Genomic DNA, 11019 nt, shown 5'->3' with positions numbered 1-11019 from the left:
TCTTTGGAGGCCCTAGTCCCAAGAATCATAAATAGGGTTCATCCTTATGAAGTCAGGGAGGTAACAGGGAAAGATGTCAAATTGAAGTAGGAGATCCGGCTCGTATTCCTGGCTCTGCTAGTGAGTGACACGTTGTGTGATCTTGGGGTCATGTCACTGTTCCTCTCAGGGTCTAGTTTCCTCATTGATGCAATGACAGAGTTTTTCGAAGTGATAGCTGTCTTCTGGGGTAGTGATCAAAGATGAACAAGACTAGGTCCCTTCCCTCAGGCAGCCTTCAGAAACCCATACTTCCCGTGCAGTGTACCAAGTACAAAGCTAGGATGCTCAGACATAGGGCCCTTAGTCCAGTGGGGAGTTGTAGGAGGGCTTCCTGGAGGAGGAGGCTGCATTCCTATTTGAATGGTCAGTGTGAGATAGTTGGTGGAAGGAGGCGGGGGAGGCGTGAAGTACTTTAGACATTTCCAAAGAACAAGGAATCTCTCTAGTCATCTTGCCTTTGGCAGCAGAAACTCTGGCTCCCCCTCTTCCCCGCCTCCCCTGAGTCTGACTGATGCTCTGGAGCCGCTCCTCTGTCTGCCTACTGGCTGGAGGGCAGCCAGCACCAGAGGTCTCCGGGGTCGACTTCTGAGCACCCTCTACTGGGATGAGCTCTGAGCACAGCCCACAGTTGACTTGAAGTCACAAGCTTGCCTTGGGCAAAGTTTTCCTCCCGCCAGCAGGATGTCTTCTTGGGAGCCTCAGAGACTTAGATCAGAGCCAGCATAGCCTTGTCTCTGCCAGGGTTTGCTGGAGGAGATGCCATCCACCTCCCGGGGGGCTTCCTAAGGGCAGAACACCCAGCTCCATCCGCCCATCTTGGGAATATTTATTGAGTGTAAATCAACACTGGGCGAGTAGGGGTGAGAGAAAACAAACAACCTCATCAAGTAACACACACTTGGGACTGGGTAGGAGAGCTGTGGAGGAGAGGGTGTGGTCTCCTGGGAGAATCTAGTAGGGATTCCGGGCTAGCCTCCATTCCTGGAGGACTCCTGTGCGGGGGTGCTTAAGTTGGGCTCTAAGGGAGGAGAAGAAACTTGATAGTTGAAGAATAAGGTGAGAGAGAAGAAGCAGACCAGCATTCTGGGCAAAGGAACAGCATGAACAAAGGCTCTGGGGCTGGGAGCCTTGTTCATCAAGGAGGTAAAAGGCCAGGTGGCTGGTGTGCAGGAGGAGTGGTGGTGACATGAGGTGATGCTGAGGGGTTGGTTGTCGGGGCTAGCTCTGCAGGTCCTGCAAGCTGCACTGGGGCTTTTGTTCTTTACCCTAAAATTAATGGGGGTGTGTAAGGGGGGGGATCCACATCAGCAGGGGGCTAATAGGATCAGACTTGTGTTTTGAAAAGAAACACCCTGGATGCCTCAGAGGATGGATGGGGAGGAGGCAGTGGATGTGGCTACTGCACTGGTCAGGGTGGGAGATCAGGGTGACCTGAACTAGCAGTGGCCGTGGTGGTGCTGAGGTGGTGTTGGTTTTGGAAGTGTGATTGACATCTTCTGGTTTCTTAAGTGTCAGAGCTGTGGAGCATTGCACGGTCATCTCGTCTACCTCCTCGTCGGCCAACTTAAGGCAACTGAGGCTCAGAGATAGGGAAGACTTGCGCTCGTCAGCGGCACAACAGAGCCAGGACCAGAACCACCCCTGTGCTCCTCCTGTACCTTACAGTACCGACATAAGGCAACCGAGGCTCAGAGATAGGGAGAGCAGAGCCCGCACCAGAACCACGCCCTCCTGTACGCTTACAGTAGAATTGTAAGAAAACGGTTGGAGCAGGAAGAAGCTTTAGAAATCAGCTAGTCTAATTCTTACATTTTTATAGATAAAGAAACTGAGGCCCCAAGGGGTGAGGTCTTTAGGGACCAAAGGCCACCCAGGGAGTTAATTAATTAATCAATGGAATGGCCTATGCATATATAAACATGGCTCTGTTGACCTCCAGATAGTGGGACTTGTGTTTGTTCAGGAGGGAGATAACTTGGCAGAAGTCCCTCCAAATGCTTTCCCAAGGCTCCTTGCGCCTGCTGGCTCCTCTCTCAGTGGGCCTGGGGTTGGGGAATCCAGATATCTGGGGCCACAAAACCAGCTGGATTTTCCCACATCGTGGGTTCCCAGTGTTTGGACTCAATAGGCTCAGCAGCCATGCTGGTGGCAGGGAGGGAAAGCCAAACTGTTCTCTCAGTGAGTTTCCTAGTGTCTGGTTTAGAGAGAGGGTTGATTTCCTTGGGGGCTTTGGAGGTGGCCCCTCCAGGCTGGCCTGAGCCCCGCAGCTAAAGCTAGAACTTCAAGGTCGCCTGCCACCTTGTGCCCACAGGGACCTGGCTCTTTAGAATCAAGTGTTGTGACAGGGTCCGACAGATGTTAACAAACATTGTGCTGCTTCCAGATGTAAGAAATCATTTGGAAAATGTGTTAATGTGGAAGCAAAAATGTTGGAATTTTCATTTTTTGGGGGGGGAGTAGAAAAACAGGCTGAATATTTGAAATTGGGATTGCTTTAGGAAATTCCAGAACTTTATTTTTTGGCGGCTGAGTAGTTCATTGTCAGAGAGACCTGGCTTTGTCCCCGAAGAATCCTTGGGGCCCTGGAAGGACTGGCTCAGTTCTCTGCAGCTGCTCCCTCAAGCCCTCGGGAACGTTCAGCCTTTGGAATCATACAACACTGGGGGTGTGAGTGGGGAGCTCACTTGTGTCCTGGCTTCGCTATGACCACCTGTGTGACATTGGTACTCACGTCTGTGAGCCTCAGTTTCCTGGTCTGCTAAGTGGGGATGAGGATACTTATTTCACAGTGCCGTTGTATGAACCGAGCTAGCTGATGAAAAGCACCTAATGCGGCGTCCAGTATTGAGAAAGCGCTCAATTTACATGGTTCTTATTTGTCACTCTGGGACCCTGAAATCAACCAAGATTGAGTCAGATTGATTCAGAAGAACAGAACCTTCCTCTTCGATTCTGGCCACTCCCGGTTGTCTCTTGGGTTTCACTGCCATGGCAACGGGCCGGTGCGGTGATGAGGAAGGCAATGGGGGCAGCTAAGCAGCCAGAATGCTGCCTGGCCTGCCGGCGCCATGTCCAGCAAGGGCAGCAGTCTGATTAATGGCCGCCTGATCCACTGGCCTCATGTCAGGCCACCCTGGGGGAGGCTTCTTGCCCAGGGAGGGGCACAGCTTCACTTGCTGGGATGTGCCAGGCCTCTGGTCAGTGGGAATGATTATAGGTGCCGCAGAGTCTTAAAATTGCTGAAGCACAATAGTAGAGCTAAAAGGGACCCTGGAGATGAGTTATTCCAGTGTCCTTTCATTATGGCTGAATACAGAGCAAATGGGTAATGAATGCCTACAGTGTGCCTGACACAGTATGAATTTCTTCCCCCATAGGTTAATTTCTACAACAACTGGGTGCAATAGGTATAATTATCCCCACCAGGGAGGTAGAAACCAGGGGTGTGAAGTCTGTCATTCACAGTGCGCAGCTAGGATTTGCACCCAAGACTTCTCTGGTTTCAGGTCCTATGTTCTTTCTAGTATCTTGTATTACTTACTGTTTGTCTGGCTTTTGGGAACTCATCTGACCTAGCTTTCTCTGGCATTTCCAGTGCCTCGGATAGTGATTCATGCATATTAGGGGTTCAGTAAAAAATTGTTGAATCGCTGTGAATGATCTCAGTGCTTTTTACAGGTATGATCCTAAACACGGGCCAAGAAAGCGTGTGTGTATCTGGGACCTCTATCAGACCCTAGGACAGGAAGGCCCTAAAGATGAAAGTCCTTGGTTGGTATCCTGGCGCCCCTCACCAGGCTGTTCCAGTCGCACTGAATTCCATGCTGAACATGTACTTTCCTTCCCCTCTGTGCCTTCTCTCCCACTTTTCCCTACCCGGAATACCCTCATTTCCATCTTTACTGGAGGAGCCCATACCCATCTTTCAGATGTTCCCTTCTCCATGAAGTTTTCCTTGGTGCGTTTCAGGGAATCTGATCGCTTGCTGCTCTAAATTTCTGGACTCCTTGCGGGTCTCCTGCATACGTCCTTGATTGCATTTTGCATTGCATTCAGTCTTCTCCTGAGTGCGTTATTCTCCGCCCCCCCAATAGACTGTAAGCTCCTAGAGGGCCTTGACCTCGTATCTTGGCATCATCAGGACCATCTAGCACATTGGCACACACAACAGCTGTCATGACTGTGGAATTGAATGCCGTTGACCTGGTGCAGAGCTCCCCGCTCTACCCTGTCCCAGGTCCCCTGTTACCCTGATACTCTGGTGTTAAGCCAGATTTATCAGGGAGTAGGACTAGAACCAGACAGGGCTGGACGTGCGCCTTGGTCTGCCTCCTCTCCCCCAAGTGTGGGCCGAAAGCAGTCCCTCTCCAGGGACCTCTCTGACCTCGGCTGACCTTCACTAGAGTTGTTTTCTCATTCTCTTGGACTGGGCTGAGAAAAACAGGAAGAATCATTAAGAGACAGTGCCTTCTGAGCCAGCAAAATTATCACCGATTCTTTTTACAGACACCAAAAGCTTTGTGTATTGTGACAAAAAGAGTGGGCTTTTCCTGAAGGCCCTGGGGAGAAGCCTCTACTCACCTCCTGGATCCACCCCAGGCTCCACTCTCAGCCCCCTTCGCGTTTCTTCCTCTTCCTTCCACGCTTAGGATTGCTAGTGTTTTCCATACTTAAAAAACGTAGAGTCGGAGGACCTCTCAGTTGTTTCTAGAATCTTTCCCTGAGAGATCATCTGACTCCTTGCCATTCAGAGTGTGGTCTGTGGACTGGGAAAATGCAATTCCCAGGCTCTTCAAGCCTACTGATACAGAATCTGCACATTAACAAGATCCCCAGGGAATTGTTATGCACACTGAAGGTTGAGAAGTGCTGCTCTAACCCGCTTTTATTTATTTATTTTTAATTTTTTTCAACAAGAGGTAGCATCTGAGCTCTGGCGAGGGAAATGGACTTGTGAGTTAGTAGCAAGATTAATTTGGCTTAACAAACATTTGTGGAACAGCTGCTACCCACCAGCCCTGTGCTAGGCTCTGCAAGATAAAATTTGAAGGGCGGATCGCGGTCTCTTTGGTCTTCTTGTTCTTTCATGTTCTTAGCATTGCCTTGCCCACACCAGGGCCTCAGCAAGTGTTTGCTGAATTCCAGCCTGGGGTTGTTTCTGCTTTCCTGCAGCTGCCTTCTGTAATTACCAGCCTCCCTGGGTAACTCATAGGACTTCCAGACAGAAATAAATAAGGTCTTTAAGGAGAAATTCAGAGAGCGGGCTGTATCCTTCGTTTTAGCAGCTTTGGAGAGTGGGATCCCAAGAGTCAAATAATGAGATGGCGTGCTTGCAGTCCAGAAATCCATATATCACAGGTGACAGAAGGGGAGCATCTGCATTGGCGCAAGGAGTGATTTTAAGTTGGTGAAACGTCTTTGGTGGTGAAGCCATAGGGGATATCGAAGAGGCCCCGAATATCAGTGCTCGGCCCCACTTCACCAAAGTGAAGATCTCTTGAGATCTGATCTCTGTTGGAGTGTCTAGTTCTTCCTTTAGGGGCTTTCTTCTTGATGTAACATTTGCTTAAAATAACCGCCAGAAACTGCCTTTATTTGTTTTTTTTTTTTTTTAAAGATTTTATTTATTTATTTGAGAGAGAGAGCACATGAGAGGGGGGAGGGTCAGAGGGAGAAGCAGACTCCCCGTTGAGCAGGGAGCCCGATGCGGGACTCGATCCAGGGACTCCAGGATCATGACCTGAGCCGAAGGCAGTCGCCCAACCAACTGAGCCACCCAGTCGCCCGAAACTGCCTTTATTTGTAAGGCAGGTATCACAACGCCCTTATCTGTTCATCAGAATCGAGACTGTAGTGCAACTGCTCTCGCTGATTCACAGGCCCAGCGTCTGCATCTGCACTTCCTTTGGCTGCCGTATTACTTCTGGGAGCTCCATATTCTTCCACTATTGTGGACTAGAAACAGGGTTTTTAAATTTTTGCACGGAAGGACTTACATGACACTTTGCATCCGAGCTGTAAATGACTTTTCCTTTGGGGAAGAAACATGCTGCCATGATGTGTTTCTCAATGATATTTTACAATAGTAGCTTGGGATGTCGATACCCTTCAAGACCAGTAGGAGATGGAGATGGGTTGTACTCTTCTCTTTATTAATTTCTCTTGTCCTTGCCAGACTCTGTTCATAGATCATTACAGTATTGTGCACTAGCATTTCCTAAAGCAGAGGAAAGTGAGACAGACTTCCAGTGGTGTTATTCTTGGAAAAGTTAGAAACTAGGACTGAGGATATCATGGGTTCCTTGCGTTGGCCAAATGAATCACGTCCAATATAATTATAATATTTTTAATATTAAAAAATAGCAGTAGCTAATTTTTTGTTGATTTCTTACAAGGTGCCAGGCACTGCTCTAAGCTCATTAACAGGGATTAGATCACTGAATCACTACTGCAGTTCTGGGAGACAGGTGGCATCCCCATTATACAGAGAACAGAATGAGTCGGCGAAATGTTGAGAACCTTATCCAGCACTTTTGCACTTGGGTGGTTGGACCCAGAAGCATGGGCTGCTATCCTCTCTAGAGTTTGCTTTTGGGGTGGAATGGCCATTCTGGATTTCAGGCTTATGTTGCTGACACAATTTTGTCCTCAGTAGGTCTTTTCCTTACAGGACAGTGTTTCAATTGTGGAGAGCTGCACAACAAATAGCCCTGAACAAAGAGGCTTAAAACAATAAATTAGTTGATTGTAGGGGGCGACGAACCATGAGAGACTATGGACTCTGAGAAACAAACTGAGGGTTCTAGAGGGGAGAGGGGTGGGGGGATGGGTTAGCCTGGTGATGGGTCTTAAAGAGGGCACGTTCTGCATGGAGCACTGGGTGTCATACGCAAACAATGAGTCATGGGACACTACATCAAAAACTAATGATGTAATGTATAGTGATTAACATAAAATAATAAAAAACAAAACAATAAATTAGTTGGGTTAAAAGATAAACTGTGGCATGTCAAAAAATTGAAGAGGTTATTTGAGCAAAAGTCAGTTTGAATAGGGCAGTGCCAACTTGGAAGTAGTGAGGAGAAGGCATAGAAGCAAAGCAATTATTTGAGTGACTATAGCTTCAGTGGTTGCCTTATTTGGGAAAGACTAGTTGGCTGTTTGCGATTGGCTGTCCTTAGGTTTTTATTTTTTAACCTTGAGGCATTGCAGGCTTAGTTTTTGGTTTGCTCTTGCAGGTGACTAAGGCATTAAAGCCACCTCAATCTAATGGCCTTCTTGTTTAATTAATTCGACAGTGGTTGCCCCTGAAGCTTAGCTGGGTAGTTCTTTGGCTTGTCCTGCTTGGGGCTCTGGTCAGAGGGTGGCTGGGGCTGGAATGTTCAAGAAAGATTTACCAAAATGTCTGGTGCCTGGAGGGATTGGCTAGAAAGCTGGGCTCAGCTAGCACACTGGAATGCCTGAGCCTCCTTTCTCTCCACGTGGTCTCTCCATCCGTCACCATGGATCAGAGTTAATCCGTGGAAGCTCAGGGCTCCCAAGAGCACACAAGCGGAAGCTGCCAGGTCCTTTTAAGGATTAGGTCTGGAACAGGCTCAGCATCTGCTACCTTTGCTACCTTCCCTTGGTTAAATTGAGTCACAGAGCCAGCCCAGATTCAGCATGGGAATGGACTACTAAAGACAGTGAATATTGGAGGCATGGTTCACTGAGTCCCACGTTTGGAGACTAGTTGTTACAGCTGGCCACTGTGACCTCTCTGGTATATGACACTGGGCTGGGAAGGCAGATGTGGAATTTATACTTTGTTGCATTTCACCTGTGTGATTTATACAAGTTACATAAACATCTCTCAGTTTCTAGTTTTTTCTCTGTAAAAGAGGGAAGCTAGCAGGAGTCACTATTACTAATTGATATCACTATGTGCCAAGCTTTTGACATACAGGAACTCATTTAATCCTTCCAGAGACCCTATGAAGAGGTTACCATTTTCCCTTTAAATTAACAGAGAAATTCAGACACAAAGAAGTGATGTCACCTGCCCAGTCACATGACTACCAAGTGGCAGCCCTGGGATTTGAACTTAGACAGTGTGGCTCCCTAGTCCATGCTCTTTATTTTGTTCTCCATTTCTCAGTAGCAGCTCTATCCCAGGGAGACGCCAACATGATCTTGCAGGTAATGTGCTTGGGGCATGTGTGGTACAATGTAAATGCACAAAAGTCGGCAGTGGTTATGAATGTTCACAGTATTAGCATCATCCTGAGAAGCCCCGCTCATCACCATCACCATTTCATTCCTTGGCTAAGATGAATCTGAACTGTTTGTTCCCATTTTTCCTTATATGATTCTATGTAATATTCCCATTTCAAACATATCTGGGCCCATCTCAAATATAATTTGTTTCCTGGATTTGCTTCTTTGTCTGCAGCTGAGGCAGTCTTATATATTCCTTCTAGGAAATCATTTTAGACTGATGTTCTGCCTTTAGCCCTTTATTGCAGATGCAAATCTATCTGTACTCTGAAAATGTTGCTGATCATCTAGACTTGAACTCAGTCCCTGAAGCTCCAGTGCTCTGTTTAACATCTGCTGGGACCCTGGGAATGATACAGAGCATTTAAACCAATGCTGTCTGTTCAGATATTTTTTACCTTGTGTCTGGGCTCTTAGGTTTGTACTGTTTCCTGACATTATGAATCTGTTTGTATATCTGCTTCCCTCTTCCTCCTTCCAAATTACTCATCAGGGTTTTCTGACTTACTGGTTGTTGGCTGTTTGTATTCTTTTTTTTTTTTTTTTTTCATAGAATTAAGACAGCCTTTCTGCTACTCGGGTCTTGCTGAGCATAGCTATAGCTGAAGTTAAAAAAAAAAAAGATGAGGAGTTATTCTTGATTGCTCTTTTCTTCTCTCTCCTCATATCCATTATATATATCAGCAAGTCCCATTGGCTCTGTCTCTAAAATCTATCCTCAGCTTGTCTCCTTATCCACCAAAAACACTGGTTCCTGTTAGAAGATCTTTCAACCAGACTCACGCAGGAGGCCCCTTCCTGGTTCCTAGCTTACATTCCTTCCCAACTGTTGAGAATTACCCAGATAGCATCTAGGATGGCCTTTGAAAGTGTAATCAGAGCATGTCATTCCCTTGCTTAAAACCCTCCAGTGGTTCACCACGGCATTTACATTAAATGTGAAGTCTGACCAGGCTCCATGAGGACCTACATGATCTGGCCTACTTATTCAACCTCATCCCTGAACGCTCTTCCTGTTCTATTCTCTTTACAGCACTTGTCACCATCTGGAATTATTTATTTTTCTTGTTTATCATTGAATCTACCTCCCCCCACCCCCACCCCACCCCCATATAGAGAGTAGGCACCAAGGGACAGGGACTTTATCTTGTTCATTGCCATATACCCAGCACGTGATACATATGCCTAGCACATGGAGGTGTGTGATCAATATTTTTGAATGAATGAAGGCATAAACCACTCCTTTATATGGGAATCTAACTCTTGACCAGCTAAGAGTCCTGTATCAACCACTTCCATAGCTTTGGCTTTTCATTTATGTACACAGGGATCTCTTTTGAGTACTGGCTCAGCTATAGGAATAGAACTCTCTGTTTTGTAAAAATCAGCCACATTATTAAGCATTTTCTAGAACTCCATGCTGTGTACTCCCAAATGATTCCATGAGCTAAGTGTAAAGCTGGGGGGAATACATTTGATAATATTCTTTTTTTCTATAACCCTTTTGTAGTGGCTTTTTAAATCTGTAATCTCTGCCTTCCATGATGAGTGGGTTGGGAATAATGGCCAGTGACACAAAGTAGCCAACATTTTCTCCACCGGTAACCTCTTAACCACCATCTATGGGCAGTAGCTCTTTCCCATCACTCCCTGTTATCCCTCTAATGATGAATCTATCTTGCAGCAGTGATTTCTGATAGACATTCTGAGCTCTGAATGCTTAGGACAACTTTTTAGCTTGGTCATATTTTTTCTCAGTTTCCTTACCTCTCATCACAAGAATGTATGTAGAAATGAAAAGGAAGAGAGAGAATACAAAATTTGGAACATTAAAAAATTGGAAAAGCTATTTCTTGGCTTAAATGATAAGAGATAAAATTGGAAAAGGCTTTGAGTAACAGGCCCACAAAAATTTTTCAGTTAAAGTAATTTGGCCAGGGAGAAACAATTAGGAATATGAATGTTCTTATCTATTGTTTCAGATAATTGCAAGGTTACCATTAAGAGAGAAGTCACTGGGGAAGAGGAAGCAAGGAATCAAGGTCTGCTTGAAGACACCTTTTAGGAAAGAACTTTATGTGTGTACTGAAACTTGGAGCTTAGTGGAGGGAAATAAAATAAAAGTCTACCAATGTAAGAGGTAAATTACTAAGAAACCATGAACCTGGATTCAAAAATTTGACCATATTTGACCATTGAGACCTAAAACAAAGTCCAGGCCAGCATGTTTGCCCCAGTAGGAGGCTGGTTAAAGGAGATGGGCAACTCCCAAAGTGTGCATGCTCCCCAGTGCCCACTTTAGATATAGCCATGGTGGATAATGGAAAAGGGAGACCCTCCAAGAGGGAAGAGTCAGAAGTTACAGAGAATGACTGACAAAGGAGTTCTTATCAGAAAGCAGAATCTGCCACTAATAAAGCAACTTGATCTGAGGTCTTCATAATGCTCTCCCACCAAGATTTCAGAATTGCTATGGACCATGACTGCTGTGTGTTTTTGTTTCCCACTTTCCAAACAAGGGTCTTAGTTTGCTGCTATGCTGTCCTTGGGACAACATTGTATATTGGGTAGGTGGTAAATTTCCTTTTTAGTTCATGGGACACTGGATCACAAGGAGACCCAGTGGAGAGTACCACACTACTGATGATCCTGAGCTTTGAGCTGGATGTGGTGACAGGGTAAGATATGTGTGGGAGGAAGACCAAATGACAGGTACTTGGT

This window comes from Mirounga leonina, unplaced genomic scaffold (genome assembly GCF_011800145.1).
Source record: "Mirounga leonina isolate KUSES-001 unplaced genomic scaffold, KU_Mleo_1.0 Mir_166, whole genome shotgun sequence".
NCBI lineage: Eukaryota > Metazoa > Chordata > Mammalia > Carnivora > Phocidae > Mirounga > Mirounga leonina.
Note: the sequence above shows the minus strand (reverse complement) of the source record.